General features: G+C 46.5%; 1 long non-coding RNA gene and 1 pseudogene across 5 annotated transcripts; both read left to right on the top strand.

Moving 5' to 3' along the window:
- Positions 1–3,779: 3,779 nt before the first annotated feature.
- LOC136474177 (uncharacterized) lies at positions 3,780–6,758 on the top strand. 5 transcript variants are annotated; one of them, XR_010762863.1, is made up of 4 exons: positions 3,780–4,407; positions 4,508–4,559; positions 5,669–6,175; positions 6,269–6,758. It is a non-coding gene; the product is annotated as an uncharacterized lncRNA (long non-coding RNA). The 5 variants fall into 5 exon arrangements; XR_010762865.1 differs by having other exon boundaries at positions 5,746–6,175; XR_010762864.1 differs by having other exon boundaries at positions 4,505–6,175.
- Positions 6,759–17,664: 10,906 nt separating this feature from the next.
- On the top strand, positions 17,665–20,069 carry LOC136470259 (uncharacterized; annotated as a pseudogene).
- The last annotated feature ends 1,785 nt before the right edge of the window (positions 20,070–21,854 follow it).

The raw sequence follows: 21,854 nt of genomic DNA on the forward strand, positions 1-21,854 counted from the left end.
ATGGCGTTCAGTGCAACATAATTGGGATCGGCCAGGTTGAACAGCTCTCCAATCCTGGCCTTGATCTCCATCTTGTCGAGCGGCTCCTTCCTGGTCCTCGTTGGATCAGCGCCTCCTTGGTACTCAAAGCCAGGATGAATCCTTTTCTGGCAGGGTTGAATTCTTCGGCTGATGAAGTTGCCAACCACGCTCGGGCCATCAAGCCTTCCCCACGGGATCATCCCGAGCAGTTCGGCGATCTGCTCCAAGTTTTCGGGCTTCTCCGACCAGCTACTTTTCTTCTCTGGAATCAGCCCCACATCGCACAGAGTGATGGTGTTCGGCTCTTCACGGATGTAGAACCACTTCTTGTACCACTCGTCTAATGAGGTGTTCCAGGGGCAGTGCAGGTATTGAGCCTTCATGCCATCACGCAGGTTCAGGTAGACGCCTCCGGCGATCTTCGAGCCACCGCTTCCTTTCTTCCGAAGACAGAACAGGTGGCGAAAGAGGTCGAAATGGGGCTGGAAGCCACCATAAGCCTCGCAGAGATGGATGAAGGTAGAGACAAGAAGAATCGAGTTGGGATGCAGATTGCAAATCCCAATCTCATAGTACAAGCAGAGACCCTGAAGGAAAGGGTGCACTGGAATCCCAAAACCCCGTTTGAAGAAGTCTTCAAAGACCACAATCTCACCTGGTTGTGGATCGGGGAAGCTTTCTCCTTCCGGCGCACGCCATCCCGTAAGTGCCTTGTTGTAGAGCACTCCCATGGCGACGAGGTCCTCGATGGTCTGCTCGTTGCTCCGCGACTTCCACCATTCCTTCGCCATGACCCCGCCTTTCTTCTGGGCGTCTCTCTTCGCCATTAGTTCGTCCTTACTAGGTGGGTGGATGCGGGAGACCGAGGGGATTGGCGATGATTTTTGGGGGAATAGGGTTTCGACAGGAGGAAGAAGAAGGTTGTGGCGGCGGATGGCAATGGGGAACGGTGTGAGTAACTTACCAGATCTACATTATATAAAACAAAGAGCACCGTCGTTTCGTTCGCTCGAGAATATTGAGAGTCGTGCGCACGTGCCGCAGACGGTTGTTCACACAACCTCGAAATCTGCGCCAATAAACGCGCTCCTTCGTTAACAGTGTACGCGCCTCTTCGTTGATGGTGTAAGAGGGCCCACACTGACACACCTCAATACAGGTGTCAACCGACTGTTTGCAAAAAAAAAGACAGAATGACGTACTATACCTATTTACTTTTTTGACCAGACGTGTCAGACTGGACTTGGCAAAGAATAGAGAAATAAGTACACCAAATAATAGTACAAGCAGCGCAAGTGATCGTGGATTTGCCCAGACCACTACTGTGCTTGGATCCTTCCCAGACCACTTTTGTGCTCGGGGACTGTTCCGACCACGGCCGTGCCCGGGAACTACTATGACCACCGCCGTGCTCGGGGACTCTCCCGACCACTTCTTATAGTTTTGCTCTCCTCAGCTACATGTGATTTGTACTCACATACAGTTGAGAGACATTTATTTAGACCTTGCTACAAGGCTCATACTTCGCCTTCCAGCAAGCTCGGGGACTAAGTGGGCACACTTCACCTTGCGGTGAATGTGTTTGTTTAAATCGACCCCTGTGCTCTGAATTATTATAAGGATTATTAATATGCTCGGGGACTGCCCCGACCACTGCTTGAATAATGGTTCTCCTTGGCTACATGTGATTTATACTCACATATAGTTAAGAGACATTTCTTTAGACCTTGCTACAAGGCTCATACCTCGCCTTCCAGCAAGCTCGGGGACTACATCGGTACGATGCACCTGTCGGTGCATCTCGTATCGCCTGTACGACGATTGGGTTCTCAATTTAACTGGGAATTCTTTTTAGACCCTGGCACCACGTGCCTAAGTCACCTACTACCAGGCTCGGGGACTAAGTGGGCACACTTCACCTTGCGGTGAATGTGTTTGTTTTTCGACCCCTACGCTTCTGATGTTCAAGGACGTTATGCTTCAAGACCACTTACATTTCTTATCAGAAATACAAGTGGGCACACTTCTCATGACAGAAATCTTTTTCTTTTTTCTTAAAGAGCACCATACATTCTTCGGACAACCTACTTCTCCGGTGATGATGGTGGTCGGAGGCGTCAAGGATTCAAGCCTCGTTTGTCGGAGAAGGTTAAAATGGCGTGTCGCAGCATAATACATGATGCTCGGGGACTAGCTGTGGGGGTATTAACCCCTATACCCTTACGGCTAAGCTTGGGTTGGCCCGGATCGATGGGTTCAGTCCACCCGAAAGGCGACGTGCGGCCCAGTTAACCTGATCGGAGTCCCGCACAAGGAATCAAGACGGATTTGGTGACCAAGCAGGATCCTGGTCGGTTAGAATAGGAATCCTTATCCGGCCACATATGGCAATTGTAACTGACTAGGATTAGTTTCCAGATCTGTAACCCTGCCCCCCGGACTATATAAGGCGGGCAGGGGACCCCTCTAAAAAATCTCTCATTGACATACAGCAATACAAATCAGACGCAGGACGTAGGTATTACGCCTTCTTGGCGGCCGAACCTGGATAAAACCTCGTGTCTGTCTTGTGTCACCGTCTTGTTTGGGGCTTGCGCATCTGTCTGCCGATAATCTACTATCTTGGGCATACCCCTAGGTAGACTGCCGACCATATTTCGTCGACAGGGCCCATGCCCAAGGGGTCGTGCGACACGGGCCCCGTGCCCTCAGGGTCGGGCGAGATGACTCCCGTACCCTCAGGGTCGGTCGAGACTGAAATACGTCCTTGATTATCTAGGCGAGTTGTCATCCGCGGTCCTCAGATCCCTTCTTCGGGTATCCCTAATACCGATAGCCGACACGGTTCACAGCGGCACCGCAGCGGGGCACCCCCCCCCCCCCCTTCGCCGCCATGTGGGGCCAAAAGCCCAGAAGGCAGCCAGGCCCGCACGTCAGCCGGTGGCTTGCCCGAGCGCGGGCGCTCCCACTTAGGCCGAAATAGCCACCCTGGTCCTAGGTGACCGGCGTGCGGCGCCACCCACCCCACCCGTCCGGACCCCACTGCAGCCAGCCCCGCCCGGTCAGCCACTGGTGTCACGGAGGGAGCAGCCCGTGGCGTGTACGGTGGCGAGACCGGCCATCGGATGCACGATCCGACGGCCAACAGCCGTCAACGTGGCCGGTGCAAGGGCCTCCCAAGGCCGTCGGCTCTCCTGGGGAGTAACACGTACAACCAGTAAACAAGAGTTAAGATTTTGAGAGATGAATCCGAGTTGCCGGGCATGGACCCACATTCACAAATCATAACGATTGAGTTGCTGTGTGGCAAGTTGTGGCGTGGGTGCAACTGGTCAGCAGGTTCCATGATCGCAGTAACAGGACGTCATGTGCAGAGCCTCTTTCATTTGACAGTGGCTCGCCAAGCTTAGCTTTGGATTCCTGAGGATCATTATAAATTTGTCATTAGCATTGGTTACAAATTGAATATCTTAGCACTGATCGAGCTGAACCAAGATCGTTAAGCACAAATATTTAATCAAGCATTATTTTAAAGAGGACGGGGAACCGAGGAATGAAGGATTCACTGACCATCGACTCCAACTACCCGTACATGGTGCTAAGTTTAGTAGCTCCCAGTTCTCTTCTTGTCTCTCCGACTAAAATATTCATAACTATTTCGTCCACCGTTGCGACACCAAATCGGTTCGCTCCCTGCATCCACCCAAGATTTGGACAGATTCCGTGCCACCCGGCGACGCGAAACCATCCCCTGAGCCTTCGCTTCGCCCGGCCTGGGGCAACTCCGCCCGCACTACGGCTCCCCTTCCGAAAAAAAAGGAAACTGCCCCGTGCAATCAGCTCATCGGGCGATCTCGTCCCCGGTCGCGCGCGCCTCCCCTTGTCTCTCGCGACACCCACCGCACCGGTTGCGCCGCCGCCATCTCTCCCTCCTTCCCTCTCGCCCGCACACCCGGTGGCCGCGCCGTCACCGACGCCAGGACGAAGCAACCCGGCCGCGCCGCCACCGACGCCAGGACGAACCAACACGGCCGCATTGCCGCCTCGTCAACCCAGACGGGCCGCTGCTGACGCCGCCGGCGACGGGCCGCCGTCGGACGCGCGCCGGACGGACCGCCACCTAGATGGCTCCGAACGCGCACCCGTCTCCACTCCGCCTCGCCCGCCTCGCGTTCTCCGCAAGCGCCGCCGCTAGGCTCCCGCAAGTGGGGTGCCTTGGCGTGCGATGCTGCTGCTGTAGGCGTCGATGGGCATGAGGTGCATAGAGCCGCGTGCTTTAGGTGCTGCGCGGAGCCTTCTTCCCAGGAGGAGAAACCCACAAGATCGCCCCCATTCGCGTCTGCTGGGCATTTCCATGAGCAGCTGTTCTTTCATTTTCTCTGCCAGGTGATTTCTCTACATTTTCGTCTCCTCTCCCCCGATCTGGTGCTCCTCGAATCCCTGCAACACCAACGTCTCCTCTCTGACTCGATTCTTTTTGCAGCAGTGATTTCTTGGTGAAGCTGTGTAGTGATTTGTTGGCGAAGCTGTGCACACAGGCAAGTGATTTCTCTCTCCCGCTTCGATTTCCCTTGAAATCGAATCCCTCACTTCAGCATCTCATTTGTGCAGCCCCAACTGGTATTCCTGCATTTTACTAAACTGCAGTAGTCTATTGAATTGGTAAAATAGGTAATCACAAATGCACAGTGCTTTGCCTTTTCATTAAGTACTTAACGATTGGTCTCTCTTCATCTATTCAGGGATACGTTTCCCCTTAGTTATCCGGTGGCTTATGGTTTGTTAGTTACTGTACTTTGTATACAAGAAAATAGAAAAGACTTGCTCCCGGGATTGGATGACCTGTATAGTCAGTGTCAGAGTCAATCTCATTTCAAGTAGCTCGAGCATGTTTATGTTGTGTTTTAATTAGCCATTTGTCCCTAGCAATGTCCTTATCTTGTTGAAGAAAAGAAGGAATTTTTTATGGGGGTTAAATTATTAAAATAAGAGTTCATTGTAGCTTCATATGAGGTAGTTGTGCAGCTCAGAAGTGCCAATAGAGATGGATTCTGTATTGAGAGTTTCAGACATGGGCAGTAACATTGCATATTGTTTCTCTGTCCTATGTGAGTTAACAAAATGATTTCGGATATGAAAAAAGGGGTCTATTCAGATGCAGTTTGATTGCACTAAGTTGTACTAAAAAGTCAAACGATATCGTCCATCCGGCTCCCCTTTGCCCCGCTCGCGACGATGTCCTCCAGCGCTTCGCTCGCAGCTCTCTTGATTACTTTTTATATGAGGTAGTAATTGGAAAAGGGTACCATGAAGCTATGAAAACAAGTTTGCATGGAGAATAGAAATTATATATAAGAGCATAAGTCTTATCCAGTGGTGCCTACCTTGACTGAAAATGAAGCCCCAGTCTGTGCCTGCCTTTGGGTTTGTGTTATTAGGCGTATCGCTGCATAGCAGAAACCAATGTGACAATTATGGACGGGCATTGTAAGATGCTTGTGATGTTGAAAAAAGGAGATATAGTAGTTGTTACCCTATTGTAACTTTTTTTGTTTTTGAAAAATACTGTTGGAACATTTTGGAGCTCCTGAGTCCTGATCAATTTCTGTTCATGTACATTTGTCACCAACAGCATGAGTGTTTGCAGACTGTAGGTGTAATCTGATATTGGGTTATAAAATGAAGATAACTTATGAGCCTAGCTGAATTTATCACATATGACAGCGATGGCGACGTCGTCCTTGCCGTTAAGTGCCTCAATCAGCACATCCTTCAGGTCTACTATTTGCTTTCTTTTGCTTCTCCTCTTCAAATCCTTTTTTGAGGAATAATCAGAGTTCTTAATACTTAGCAAAACAGCAATTTTGTGGAGTCCATACAAATTTACAGAGTAATTTGCACCTAAGCATTTTAAATATAATTGGCACTTTCATCTAACCACATGACATATGCTTTCAGCTGGTTGCGTAGTTACTACTGCACTTAGCCTGATGCAGCATGAATGATATGGTTACTTATTTTTTGTCTGTGTCATTTCGGGATAATTTGCACCGTGAGTATCTGGGATGATTGCCTTCAACTTAAATAGCTTCAAGCTGATACGAAGATCCATATGGTGCTTATATATGGTGGCAGCAGTCCTGCTTACAACCAGGTGATCCAACCTAACCTTTTATGACAATCACAAATCACATATTTGTGACTGCAATGTATTATTTTTCTTTATTAGCATAATATTTTTTGGCAGCCAATGATATATGGCAGACGACCAGCACCGGCAAGAATGAGGATGATGCCGATGGTGCTTCACGATGGTCGCCTTGACTATGCCCTATAAGACATTCTCTACAATATCATCGAAGCTCAATGTATGTTGAGCACATATCTGCACTTTGTGACAGCATGTTTTGCTGTTGACAGGCAACAACCTGGTGGAATGCCACCTTTGCATCCACTGTGGAGGGGTGGCAGAGGTGGTGAAGGGCACAGTTGTCAATATCACCCTTGCTAGCTTTTCCCTTGTGAGCTCTACTCCCATCACTCCATGTGAAGCATTTGTATGAGATGAGATAGGAGCCTGTGTTGTCCCAGTATAAGGCCTGCAATGGGAGGATGCTTGTACCATCTGTTTTTTTCGTTAACTTATTTTATCATGCAGTGCATGTGACTTGAAACTGTGATAGCCTTGTATTGCTTGCTGCCTTCTGACACCTATAGTAGTGAACTGATCAACAAAGTACCTATGGACCCTGAAGCTTTGTTGGCTTCGCATGGGATAAATACATGTGGACTCTAAGCTTTGGGTTAAAATGCTTATTTTGCGAGATTTTGTGCAGCTTAAGATTGGAGCGTTGTTGGCCTTATTTCACAACAGAGAATTCTTGACAAGTCGAGCGTTCTTGTACTGAAATTTGGTCTTCGTGATCCAACCTCTTGTTGACAGAGGATTATGGATAGAACAGAACAAATTGAAGCCCAAAGAAAATAAGAATTGTCGATCACAGAGATAGCAAAAAAAGAGAATGTTTTTTTTCGTTGCAACGCACAGGCATTTATACAGGACGTTAAAAAAAAAGTTTAGCAGCTGCCAGGAGGTCACCATAAAGGTGCGCACCGGCGCCAGGGACGTGATTAATGTCGTACTAATTATTGCCGTGCTTCCATGAATACCTACAAATAATCTCTCTCCGGAAATAGAAGCGCCAGGGACATGATTAATGCCATACCAATTATTATTACCATGCTTCCATGAATACCCACAAAGAATCTCTCCCCGAAAACAGAAGCCAATAAATGTCGACCAGAGATATGGTTTGGAGATATCAATCGAAACAATTGCTGCCAGTAATCACCTAGAAGAATTGCTACCAAATTATAAAATATTTTGACTTTTCTATCTATCTATATATACATATATATAGTTTTGCTACGTATTTAGACGTACACTATGTCCAAATACATAACTAAAACAATGTATTAAAAAAACCAAAGTATCATATAATAGGGAGTACAATCAATGTAAATATATGGTTTTGAGATATCGATCAAAATAAAACAAGATATGATTTGGCGACCGCCTAAAACCAGATCTGATTTGGCGACTGCCTAAAACCAGACCTGATTTTATTTGGCTACTGCCATTTATACTTCTACATATAAGTGACTAAGTAGTAGGCAGTGGTGGCACAACAAATCGTACCTATACTAGCTCAGTCATAGCTTAACTAATATAAGACGACTCCCCATATATCCTATTGTCGTCATCATGTCGCGTGTCAAGATGGATAATACTATGGCTTTGTTCTTAGCCATACTTCTACATATCTCTCCACAACTAAAAAGACTAAAGAGTGAACACCGTTTTGGTGCGACATTCTATTGTGGGCCCATCGTCCTTCCTGCTGCATTCCCGCAGCCTCGCTCCGACGCGCGTGGGCGTACCTTGCGCTATTCAAAAGGAAAGAGCTAAAAGGAAACCGCTCCTGTGATTTAGCCTCAAACCCGGAGGCGCGTTGGCGTCCCTTCGATATTCAAAAGGAAAGAGCTACAAGGAAAACATTTGGAACATAATGTCCACCTGGCAGAACGACGTCCTGCCCCCGATCGAAGTCCGCCCGGCGCAATAGATGGAAGGAGAACGAGGGTGGCGATTGCATGCATGACCAACAAGGAAATAACCAACGTTGATGGGTGGCGATTGCATGCATGACCAACAAGGAAATAACCAACGTTGATGGAAGGAGATTACATCCGTGCATGCAGGACCAATAAGGGCGTTGTTTGTTGCCAGCATGCCCATTTGTCTTCTCGCACTGTCGATCGGAACTCAGAAGACGCCGCGGCAGAAGGAGTTTGGAGATCCAAACCAACGCAGGCTCGCCGTGGCCGCCGTGCACGCCGTCGCCCAACGTAGGCTCGTCGCCGCCGCGCACGTGCCGTCGCCCAGCGTAGGCTCACCGCGGCCGCCGCACACACTGACGCCCAACGCACGTCACCGGCAGCAATGCATTCTTCCAGGTTTTTTTCCTCCCACTTACTGTTCGTGGAATTCTGTGAACCATTCTTTGCCTCGTGAACCTGACAAATACTTGCGCGTGGAGCATACAGTTTGAACTGAAATTGAGCTAATGTTGTGATAACTGACAGAAATAGATAAGTGCCTAGGCATGAACGTAGTAGTTCATATGGTCACACATGGCATTTTGTCATCAGATTGAGGTTGTTGAGTTAGGTGTTACATAGTATCATTTTGATCTGTTTAGTTTGTGGCTGTGGTGCTCATGGGAAGCTCACTGAATTTTTTTTCCAAAAATCTAAAGCTTTCGATTGGTTGTATGCCCACCCTTTAGGCTTTCATGTTGTCCGTCAATTAACTATTGCAATGTTAAAGGATGGAATCCAGAGGTGAAGGATATGGATGCAGCACTTCTTTGCATGGTAAAACTATAGCAGTCCGACAATTGCAAAAACTGAAAGCAGATGCTACTTGTTCTCAAGCAAAATTGAAAATAGATGCTATTCCTATCTCTATTTTTTCTATAGTACAATTTTCTTGCCAATCTGGATTAGTTCTCTGCGTAGACAAAAATATTGCTTAGGAGTATGATATTGACATGCTAGAACCCTCCTTGTTTGCCTTTCCTGTTAGTCATATCTTGACATGCTGTTAGACTCATAATATGATGCTTAGAGTTGTGATTCCTTTAGTTCCCTTACATTGTGTGCCTATTACTAATCATACACATAGTGAAGTTCAGTAACTTTTGTTTTTTTTATGCGGAAATTTGCTAAGATTTTTGGTAAGGGGAAAAAGAAACAACTAGCCACAACAGATAGCTTCACCGATGAGAATTGAACCTTAACTATTGACACAATTGGTCCATTAAGCACAAATCACTATTCTCCATATCGACGGATAACTTTATGGTATGTATACGCAATCCAATTTTCAAATTGTTCTCACTGAATATGAATAGTGAAGTACTGATTATTAAATGATGTATTTGGCAAAAAAATAATGATCAAATAATTAATAAGAGTATACATTCTATTGCGTGGATCAATTCTCACAATTTGGATTTTGAGATTTCACTCCTACTGCACAAATGGTTACAATGAGATAATAAACATTCAAAACTTCTTATTACCGTTGTGACTTAAATCTGTAGGTCATTACTGCATACATATGCTTATTAAATGACCAAGATCATCTTAAGAAGAGGTCATTACGTGCTTATTAAATCTGCATGTATTTTCATAACTTTTCTGAACTGAAGACTGAATTCAGTATGAATTCTTTAGAGGTGCCTAAGTCATCACATAGGTGGCTCAACGAAATCTGACAATAGCTTCACATAGCTTCAGAGTTCAGAGGTGCCTAAGTCATCACATACTCTTAGTAGTGATCAGGCCGTGACACTTATTATTCTTTTGTCGCTAAAGATATTTTGAGAACAATCAGACTGAGAATTATATGTACTAAAAAAATAGATCCGAGGATGTGGACTAATATATGTAAATTAACATGTAGTAAAAACCAAATAACTCTTATATCTTCAACGATTCTTACCTAATAAAGCTTGGCAAGTATTTTGGCCGTTCAGAGTGGAAAAATAGTTAGCAGGCTAGGAAGAAAAATATTGTAAATAGCAAACATAAAAAAAGTAATGTCGGGGACCTAATACTGGGGTACCCCAGGAGGTGGAACCAATAACCATCGAACGTTAAAAACTTCAGGACGGACAAGGGCGCCGCTACGTTCCTTGCCCGAATGACAGAAGTTTGGTTCTGTCTCGCCCGACGCCTTTAGGCTAGCCCCGCCCCGCCCGAGGGCTAAGGGCTAGTCTCTGCCTTCGCCTGACGCCTTTGGGTTAGCCTCGCCTCGCCCGAGGGCTAAGGGCTGGCCTCCGATCCGCCCGACGCCTTCGGGACAGCTCCGCCTCGCCCGAGGGTTGAGGGATAGACTCTGCCTCGCCCGACCCCCGGGGGGTGGGCTCAGTCACGCCCAAGGGATAAGGACTGGACTCTGTCTCGCCCGACGACCGAGGACGAACCTTGCCCCGTTCGATGTCCAAAGACTGGTTTTGACTTATCTGATAACTTCTCCTTCGTTCCCTCATGATCATGGGCACAGAGTAAGACAAGACGTTCGGGTCAACCATGGCTTCAAGGACCATACCCTGCGCCCCGACAGAAAAGGTACTGCCAGGGAACAACTAGACGGGTGCTTTAGACCCTTCCGGGCGTCGCAGAGCCCAAAAGGTATTGCAGGAGCGTGCTCCTCGCCCTGTAGAGTTGTAGGCGCCGCCTTCAGCTCTGGGACACGGAACCCGACGAAGATATACGACAGCCACTACACTCCAGAAAAAGATTTGCGATCTCCACAAAGGACGGCACATGCCGTCGCCACGTTATGGACCCAAGGGAGCGGCGCCCGCTTCCCGACCCCTCGGGTCCACCAAATCAAAGGACCTTGCCTACAGCGCTACTCCGGACCCCGACCCCGTGTCCCTCCGACAGAGACTCATAGGAGCCAGAAGGCGTGCGAAGCAAGGCTGGGCAAGGCTCATAAGTCAAAACCACTGCACTACAGCCCATACCCTGCGCAGGGCAGTATTCTACAAACATCCTGACATTCTACAGGGGCGTCAACAGTATTGTAGGCGCTTATCATCCTTCGCACTCATCAGAATGAGAAACCAGGCTGGGTAGACGTGAGCCACAAGACTAGGTAGAGTACGCATTCTAAGCCCTCACCCTTGTAAAGCCAGCCCCTTCATCTATAAAAGGGGATGGGCTTCCTCCAAAGAGGAGGGAGAAAAACAACACAAGACACACACACACAGTCAAGTTGCTACCAAGCTCTTGACCTCCTTTCGACCCTTCCATCAGAGACTTGGGACCTGTCCCTCTCTCGATCGTTTGTATCCCCTACTACGAACCATTCACGGTGCTAATAACATGAGCAACAACGAACTGGACGTAGGGATATTCAGCCCGAACCAGTATAAATCTTGTGTCCTTTAGTGCACTATCCGAGCCTAACGCGCATTACTACAAATTTACTTGTCGGTGCTTGTACAAAACACCGACAAGTAGTAACCTAAAGAAGAAAAGGTGAAAGATTTATACATGGTGAGATAGGTCCACATCCATGATGATGACAAATTCCCCTGAGGCACGCTTTAATCCATGTAAATATGCGGTACCTGGATATTTTCAGGGAAGAATAATTTCACTAAAAAATTCAAGTCAGGTGTCTAAACTCACCAAGTCCTAGCTTCCTTGGCCTAGCTTGCAGTAACTGGCATCATCTCAGGTTAAAGACAATTCATTAAGCCGTGGCACTGAATAAACAGATTGGCACCACATGTACAAAAGCTTAAGTGGACCAGGAGCATATTTTTTAAGATAATTGCAACAAAATCTTCCATTATTGGTCCTGTCATTCAGAAATTTGGTATATTAGTCGCAGACTATAAGAAATAATGCCTTAGATAAGCTGAGAGTTGTTTAGCCAATTCAATTAATATGTGAATTAGTGAACTGCATAATTATCTGCTTTTTGAAATCTTCCATTTGTGTTAGCAAGTTGACACCTCTCACATGTAGTTCATCATGGATTAGTTATTTCAGTTGCTCCACATCTCTCCAGTTACCTAATATGAATTGCCATTGTCATCATTACACAGTTTAATACACCTCTAATAAGCATCAAGGCTGTCGTATGCCATCAAGGCGTTTGTTGCTAGCTGTAGTTCTACAAATATTGGCACTCCATTTGCAAGTAAATTCTGATTGTTCTCAAAATATCTTTAGCGAAAAAATATCTGAAGTTGGCATATATCAGAAACTCAAAATAGTACTATTCTGGTTTAGAAAAGCAGTAGGTCTAAACTCTAAAGTTGAAAGAGTAATGCCTAACTAATGCAGTGGCACAAGCAGTAACAGTTCATATATTTTTTCTATAAAAAAATCTAACTTTTCATGCAGCCCGCAACTACATGGGGAAGATGTCTGTTTAAAATCTAATCCAATAATATGATATTTGTACTACTGATTGAAAGCAGCCAAACATGGGTTTTTTACTGGTATGAGGTGCTTAATACATCAATGTTTAGATTCAGGATCCTCTGTTACATTTTTTTTGGGCCACCTAAAAAGCAAGTTAGTAGTGATCCGTGTGTTTAGATTCAGTATTGTTATCTTATCATGTGATCCGTGTGTTTTAAGTACCAAATGTTAGCTATCCCGTAGCAACGTACGGACACGCTACCTAATAAGTGACTAAGTAGTAGGCAGTGGTGGCACAACAAATCGTACATATACTAGCTTGGTCATAGCTTAACTAATATAACACGACGCCCCATATATCTTATTGTCGTCATCATGTCGCGTGTCAAGATGGATAATACTATGGCTTTGTTCTTAGCCGTACTTGTTGGTTGTTGCAATGGCTACGATTTTCTCAAACATGCAGTGCAGATGGTAAGTCGCTATATGCAACTAGACGCCATGCCTGAATACTTGTTCCTACGTATAATTTTTTATGACACGTTTCTAAATGTTTGTTTTGAACTGATTTCTATGTTCAAACTTGAACATATATTCCTTTCTTTTTGTGCATATCTTTGTTTTTTTATATTTGAAGTTTTTTACACCAAAGTTCGACGTGCGTATATCATATATATGTTTGCATTATTAATCGATTTGCTGTTGCTCTATTACGTGGTGCCTACTTATCAGGTGGAGATGGAGCATGCTTTCCCTTTTTGACTTGCGCTTATGGAATACATTGGTGCAAGGATGAATGCAGAAGGACAAAGCAGGGAGCGTACCCAGTTGCAAAGTCGCCCCAGGCGTAGGTGGTATAAGTGTCAACTATTGCTGCTGCATTGGCCCGTGATGAATGCAAGTACTCATGTGTGCGCAGTTCTTGATGTATTATGTAGAGTAATAAGTAGGAAGATAAGGCGCGCTAACGCCGGGCCGTTTTGTTTTTGTTTTTATATGTGCCATGCATGTTTCAGGTTTAGGGGGATGGGCATATGGCCCATCAGATACAATACTGAAACGCTTTTGATGCAAGAACGGCCTGCCTGATCTATAAATAACATCGACTTTAAATTGTTTTTATTTGTTCAACCATTCATTTAAACTCAGATTCTGCATGGTAGGAGCATCAGAATAAGATTGTTAGTAATTACAATCATCTATACAAATCACACAAAATAGTACACCTTAGTAAGCTACACAACTATGTCTTACAATCTTTAAAAAAATGAATGACCACATATCAAATACACCCTTTGCTGCTGAAGGTTCGGAACACCATTGTTTATGTTGAGAGGAAAGTACACCCAGGCTTTAGTAGATTTCTGTCACTGCAAAACCAAATGTGAGAGTAATTCAAGAAAAAGGGCTAACCATAGTAAATTAGTCATAGCACACCTAGAACTGGATAGATGAAACAATGAAACATGTACCACCATGCAAACAAACCAAAGTTATCAACCTTCATGTTTAAGAGGATGAAACCTTTAGCACTCAACGTGGTGGAGCAACACTATACACATATATAAGCTTCCCTTGAGGATCGCTTGAAGAGAATAGTTATTCTAAAAGAAAGGAAAAGAAGGATTATAACCCATACATATGAGGTAAATAAGGATAAAAAAAAGATGTTGGAAGAAATGCATCGGATGCTGCTGGCAAAGCAATATGTTATCAGCCTTATAAAAGTTTTGCTACCGCCAGATACTTGATAGTTCTCCCAACAAACTAGGATGCAAAATTTATTAAGCACCTAAAAGAAAATTTAAAGAAAAGCTCTGCACAGTACAGGTGTGCTAAGCACCAGGTGAGAGAAAAATATTTGCAAATAGTAATACATGGAGAAAGTACGTATGGGACAAAGTTAGAAAATCACATGGTGCAAGAATGAACACCTATACCAACATTTGGTGTGGATGTGCCAAGTCTTAAACCTTCATCGTATCCGGACCAACAGAAAATGCATAGATTATATTATTAGAGAGTATATCTATTCTTATTAGAGAGCTTCCTCCCTTCCTCGCCGACCCAAGGCCACTCCCGCCATACCTCCTTTCGCCTAGGCCGAAAGGCCAAGAGCCCACCTGACCTTTCCTCCCTCCCTCCTCCCTCTCTCACTGTCATCAGGGGCTCGCCCGTCAGCCCCCACCCACTCCCTTTCTCCTTCCCCACGACAGGGAGCAGAGCCGCTGCCCTTGTGCGCGCAAACGTGAGCGCGTTTGCGGACGCGCCCATGCACCGTGGCCACCGTGCTCGCACCTCGGGTGCCACGTGGCACCTCACCCGGCACCCACCCCAATCCCCACTCATTTCCTTTTACCTTCCCCACGACGGGGAGCTGAGCCGCCGCCGCTGCCCTTGTCCGCGCGAGCGCCGCATCTGTGGCCCCGCCCACGCATGGCATGAGCGTGCTGCGACGGCGTGCCTCGGCTGCAGCATCTCCAGGACTCTGTGCCCTGCGACATCATGCGGTGCTCGCCACGTCCGCTTGGTCCGCCTAGGGCCGTGGCCGAGTGTCGCAGATGGAAGAGGCAGGTGGGAGGAATATGGATCGATCCATATCTCTTCGAAGACAGTTTTCTTGGAAAAGACTCCGGTCCGGATCCTCGAAGCTACGACCCGCAGGTGGAGGATCCCGTGCGTCACCAAAGGCCGCCGGTGGGTGCGTTGAAGCATCAAAGTGACCGTGTCCTGTCGGATCGAGGTGAATCCTCTCGGGAATAGACCTGGGTCGTTGGTTTTCATATGGTGTTTTTTTTTGCAAAATCTTGTGTGGACAGGAGGAAATGTCATCTCCATTGGGGACAAAAATTTGGGTAGACTGAGTGTGGACACCGTTTTGGTGCGACAATTGCCTTGGTTCGTCCGTCTGCCACCCCATGCGATCGATCCCACCTCCCACGTTGTCCAACGAGCGAGCGAGAAAAGGAAAGGTGTGATAGAAAAAGAAATTGTCATCCCTACGATCTCCACATGCTTTGAAGAAAATAAATCGATCACCTGAGGCCACATGCATGGAAGAAAACAATAATCATACATGAAAGGAAACAATAATCATGCATAGAAGGAAACAATAATCATGCATGAAACAATAATCATGCATGGAAGAAAACAATAATCATGCATGAAAGGAAACATCAGTGATGCCAAATAAAAGATGTGCAGGTTATACATGGTAAGACTGGTGAACCTTCTGCAATTTCCTAAATGAATATTCCCACTATTAATATACAGGTCCATTCCCCTGCATTTCTTCGTGCTCCCATTAGCATATAATATGAAAGTAGTATTGTGTTCATCACCACTTCCAGTTGACTACTCCCATTAGCATATACTTCCTCTACCCAAAAATATAAGTCGTTATGGGATACGTGCAGGTCAAACTTTTTTAACTTTGACTAAGTTTGTAAAAAATACGTGCAATATTTATATCTTCAAATAAGTTTATTATGAAAACATATTCAATGTTCTATGTAATGATACTAATTATGTATTATAGATATTAATATTATTTTATATATAATTGGTCGAAGTTAAAAAAAAGTTAACTTCTCAGGAAGCAAGAATGAATTCTATTTTGGGACAGAGGGAGTATATGAAAGCAGTGTTGAAAATATTTTAACAACCAAGCTCGTCTCTATCTGATTGGTAAGCTTAGACATCATAATGACATAAATTTTTTTTGACTCTTATGGACACCCTTATGGATCAGTGCAAAGCATCCCAATCCTATATCATACACAAATGGCAACCTTAAAGTTATGATATTTTTAAAGGGTAGACAATAAAGACCATCTTAGACGTTCTGGCATTAGAGTATATATGTGCAGACACATAGGCATGGTGGTACAAGTGAGCAGCCAGCATGAGTCAAAAGTCAGAGGTGTTTGGATCCTAGGACTAAACTTTAGTCCATGCCACATTGAATTTTTAGATATCAATTAGGAGGACTAAACATGAGCTAATTATAAAACTAATTACATAAGTTGTGGCTAATTCGCTTGCCAGCGACGTGTACAGAATGATATGGAGATGTGGTGGAACTTATTCGTGGATTTATTGGCGCACGAAAAAATGGATATCAAAAATCTCTTCCTGCCGGTATAAAAATGATCTTAGCCGTATCACAAAAAGATCTACACAGTAGAGTTTGTGAGCCGCGACGCCACGCTCTCTGTGACTGTGTAACTTAGATTTTTGGATTAAATGTCACTTTAACGTCGTTCATATACTTTTACAATATTGTTATGTTATCGTGCGATCCGTGTGTTTTTAGTACAAAAGTTTAGCTGTCCCGTAGCAACGCATGTGCACGAACCTATTTACATATATACTCAAACCTGTGTGTATATGATTATATGGAGATACAGCGGAATTTATTCATAGATTTATTGGCGCATGAAAGAAATGGATATCGTAGAATTCTTTGTACCGATATAAAATATTATCTTAGCCGTATCACGAAAAGTCTATACAGTAGAGTTTGTGAGCCTACGACGTCGCGCTCTCCGTGACTGTGTTAATTTCACGAACTTTGCTTTTTGAATTAAATATCACTTTGACGTCGATATTTAATTTAACAGTATTGTTATCTTATCGTGCGATCCGTGTGTTTTTAGTACAAAAGATTTAGTTGTCCCGTAGCAATGCACGGGCACGCTACCTAGTAAGTAACTAAAGCCCTGTTTGGTTACCCCTCCTAAAAGTTTTAGGAGCTAAAATCTGAATAAAATTTACCTAAAGGGCCAAACACCTCCTCCTAAAAGCTTCTAAAAACTTTAGGAACGACCAAAAACTTTAGGAGCTCCATCCCCTCCTAAAAGCTCCTGACGTCCATCCTTGACCCCACTACCCCTCCTTTATTTGCCCTGCCCCCTCTCTCTCACACCCTCCCTCCCACCCGCGCCTCCCTCTTGCGGCCCCTACCCTCCACCGACGAATCCCCGCCGCCGCCACCCGCCGGAATCTCCTCTCCCGCGTGGTGCCCACCGAATCCGTCTCCCGCGCCCCGCCCGCCCACACTTCCGGCCTCACCTCGCTGGATCCGCCGGCCCCAAACCGGTCCGCCGCTCCTTCGCGCTGGACCTGGAGATGGCGGCGGCGCTGCTCACCTCCATGTACCCTCCGTCTTCCCCGTCGCCATGGGGCCCGAGTCGGTGCCGCCCCTCTTACCTCCTCCCGCCCCCGCCGCCACCTGTGCTCCGCCGCCCGTGCTCCCCGACGGACAGGGGGAAGGCCACGACCAAGACGAGGCGGCGGCGCGTGGTGGAGCTGCTCACGCTCCCGTCCGTCGAGATGGCCACCTCCGCGGAGACGGCGAGGAGGAGGAGAGCGAGGGCCACGATGGGAGCAGAGAAGGAGCAGGGGTAAAGAGGAGGGCTGCATGATCTATTTGCTAGTGTATTTATTGATTTTAGTCAGTTTTAGGAGATGAAATTAGACACTTTTTAGGAGGTTTTGGCAGCCTCATAAAAGCTCCTAAAACTTCTCCTAAAAATTTTAGGAGCTTTGAACCAAACAGGACCTAAGTAGTAGGCAGTGGTGGCACAACAAATCATACCTAATATAAGACGACTCCCGTATATATTTTATTGTCTGTCATCGTGTGGCATGTCAAGATGGATACTACTACTATGGTTTTGTTCATAGCAGTACTTGTTGCGGCTACGATTTTCTTGGTAAGTCACTATATGCAACTACTCCCTCTGTCCCGTATTGACTGTCGCTGTGGCAGCCGGTACCTCTGTCCACGTTCATAGCTTGTACCGTGTACCTAGACTATTCCTCTGTCCACATTCATTTAATCTCTGACGGACCTTGTCAGAAGCTAAAACGACTCTAATAAAGGGACAGAGGGGGTAGGCACCAAGCCGGAATACCTTTCCAGGTATAATTTTTTATGACACGTTTCTAAATGTTTGTTTTGAACTGATTTCTATGTTCAAACTTGAACATATATTCCTTTCTTTTTTGCATGTCTTTGTTTTTTTTTATATTTGAAGTTTTTTAACCAAAATTCGAAGTGCAATTATTAATCGATTTGCTGTTGCTCTATTACGTGCTGCCTACTTATCAGGTGGAGATGGAGAATGCAGAAGGATGTTGCAAAGTCACCCCTGGCGTAGGTGGTATAAGTGTCAACTATTGCTGCTGCACTGGCCTGTGATGAATGCAAATACTCTCATGTGTGCGCAGTTCTTGATGTACTATGTAATAACTGCACCTCCGGCAAGTGCGCAATCTCGCGGAGCCCCACTCCCAAATCCAGCGCCCATGGGTCGGCGGAAGCGGCCCCACAAGGTGCAGCCGCCGGCGGAGCGAGTCGATCGAGAGCCGGAAGGCGGAGAAGTCGACGACGACTCCACGACGATGAGCCCACCAAAGGCGGAGATTTCGGCGGCCGGCGAGTGCGAGGAGGTGTCGGAGGCCGACGAGGAGGATATCGGTAGACTATTGGAGCCATTCACCAGGGACGAGCTCCTGGACCTCCTGACCGACGCCTGCCTCCGTGACCCTGCCCTCCTCGCTCGCGTCGCCGCCTCTGCCGCCTGCGACGCCGCGCATCGCCGCCTATTCGTGCACGGCCTCGGCCCCGGCGCTGGCTGCCGCATTCGTCCCCTTCGGCGCCCTCGAGGAGTGCCACGCCGTTGCCGACCGCGCCACCGGCCGTTGCCGGGGCTACGGCTTCGTCACCTTCCGCCGCCGCTCCGACGCGCGCCGCGCGCTCGCCGATTCTTCCAAGTGCGTGGACGGCCGGCCCGTCGCCTGCCAACTCGCCTCCCTCGGCCCCGTTGCCCCTTCCTCCTCGTTCTCCGACCGCAAGCTGTTCGTGGACAACGTGCCCGAGCGCGCTGGGCGTGACGACCTGAGGGAGTTTTTCTCCAAAGTTGGTGAGATTTAGGAGGGACCCCTGACCGCTGGGCTCTGACCGCGCCACTGGGCTGTTTCGGGGCTACGCCATCTTCGTCTACAAGACGCCTGAGGGCCTCAGGAAGGCACTCGAGGAGCCCACCAAGGTGTTCGACGGGTGCGAGCTCCATTGCCGGCTCGCGCACAGGGCGCGGAAGAGAAAGCAAGCCCCTGCCGCACTCGCGGACAATGGTGACCAGAGCAATGGAGCAGCTGCTACCTTGCCAACTGTCCAGCTCCAGTCCGAGGACACTGCATTGACACCCAAGCTGCCACTTCTTTGCTCGAACCCGCAGATTCGGCTGACGACGAAGGGGAGTAGCTCAACCACAGCCTCAGCCACTGTTGCCTTTCGTCGGAATGCCGCGGCGTCAGGTGGCGCTGGTATTCTTGGTGCGGCTCCTGTGGCCACTGCTGTTCCCTCTTTGCCGGTTCAGAGCACGACAAGCACGCCTCCTGGTGGAGGTGTATTGGGGCATGGTGGATTGAGTGACACTGCTAGAGCTGGTGCTTCGTCCATGGTTCCTACAACAATTGGGCCACGAATTCACCATCATCTCTTCAGGTTCAGGGACCAGGAGCCCTGAAGGATAGCTGTTTGTCCTCCATGGGCCTTTCCACTTTGGCATCCCGAACTGGTCAGTGGTCAGCTAGACCAGGCTTGATCCAGCATTACCTGGGAAGATAGGTAAAAATAACGTGGCATTTTGGTAGGCAAGGATTGGAATCGAACATGACACTGAGTGAATCAAGCAGGGACTCGATGCTAGTACTTTCTTACTGAAGCAAGGAACTGCAGCCTAGGTTAGGTCCTGTTCGTTTAGTTGAAATATTGCTTATGCTGCTGCTTATGCTGATCTGTTGCGAGAGGAAAACACCGTTCGTTCGCTGAAAAGTATTGCTGAAGTAGAATAATATTTTCCTCTCGCAACATAAGCCAAATTTCAGCGAAACGAACAGGACCTAACCAAGGTTGCAGTTCCTTGCTTCAGTGTATCTCATGATTTTTCAATTAGCATCCAGTGATTCTTATCACAGGAGAAGCGATTGTAAATTTGTGATATCTAGTCACTAGGGAAATGCAATTTTGTAAATAGTTTAGTTTGCAGAGCAAACACGCCATCTGTAAGACTGTTAACTGAATGCATCCTTTCTGAAAAGAGGGAAGGGAGACCTTGGACTTGTTTATCACTGTATCTTGCATCGTAGAATTACTTTGGTTCTTATTATCTCTATCTGAAAGTTACTCTTGTACCAGTGATTTTTTTTGTAATGCTGCATAAGCTTTCAGAGCAGAACTCCATGTTTAACTGGATGCTTGCAGGATAGCAACCTTGAGAATATGAGCAAACACGAAAGCTCGATGTAGCTATGAATACACAGTGGCTGGTGTTACTGTTACAGCAGGCCGTTGATGGCCCTGTGTGTAAATAGGGTTTTTGTTAGGTTTTGGTAGAGATGTGAACTTCCTCATCCAAAATTCCCCCTCTTCTAAACAGGCTCAGGATGATAGGGAATCCTGACTAACGTTTTGAGCATCTTTTGTCTCAACCCCTTGACATTGATAAACACATTTGAAATGGCAGGTGCAAGAATCCATGATGGCAGCGTTTTGGGCCGATCTGAAACTAAGGTCTTCATTGGTAATGGCAATATGACGGCGTTTTGGGCCGATCTTTGGTGCGGCACTCACACCATGATGGAAGCTTTCCCGCCTTTTTTTAGTCACCCTAAAACCGAATCTTTTGTTGCTAAAGTCCCTGCTCTCCTCTGTTAATCACTCAGTCTGATGCACCTGACCTATTAGAGTTTTCAGAAGCAATGGAAAACCCCCAAATACGAAGCATTATTATAATCTGTGCTTTGATTCCTTTGAGAACAATGCTTCTGCACCCACCATCTGTAAAAAACTTGGCACCTCTAAATGTTTTTTTTCTGTGGTTACTCCATAGACAGATTCCTTTGATAATGATACTTGTGCACCCGGCATCTGGGAAAACTTTGCACCTCGAAAATGTAAATGACTCCATTGACAATGACCGCTCGCCTTAAGGTCTGTCTCAATAAGGTTTTATGAGATTTTATAAGCATTAAATAAGCTGACGTGTCATAGTATTAATGAGTTTTATTAGGATGAAACTGATCTACACCTACACTGTTTCAACAATGACGTAAAATACTGACTGAAACTGACCTAACTATTGCCGTCTCAGCTGATGACGGTTGCCGTTGTTTTCCTTAAAAAAATAAACCATGATGAAAAAGCCGTGTCGCTGAGCGGCTGTAGCCCGTAAGTTCTTCCGTTCCTCTCTTTCCGATTGGATTTTGGTTGCCGCTTGTTTGTGCGAGCACGAGGCTACAGTTCCTTGTTT

The sequence above is a fragment of the Miscanthus floridulus genome, chromosome 8, assembly GCF_019320115.1.
Source record: "Miscanthus floridulus cultivar M001 chromosome 8, ASM1932011v1, whole genome shotgun sequence".
Taxonomy (NCBI): domain Eukaryota; kingdom Viridiplantae; phylum Streptophyta; class Magnoliopsida; order Poales; family Poaceae; genus Miscanthus; species Miscanthus floridulus.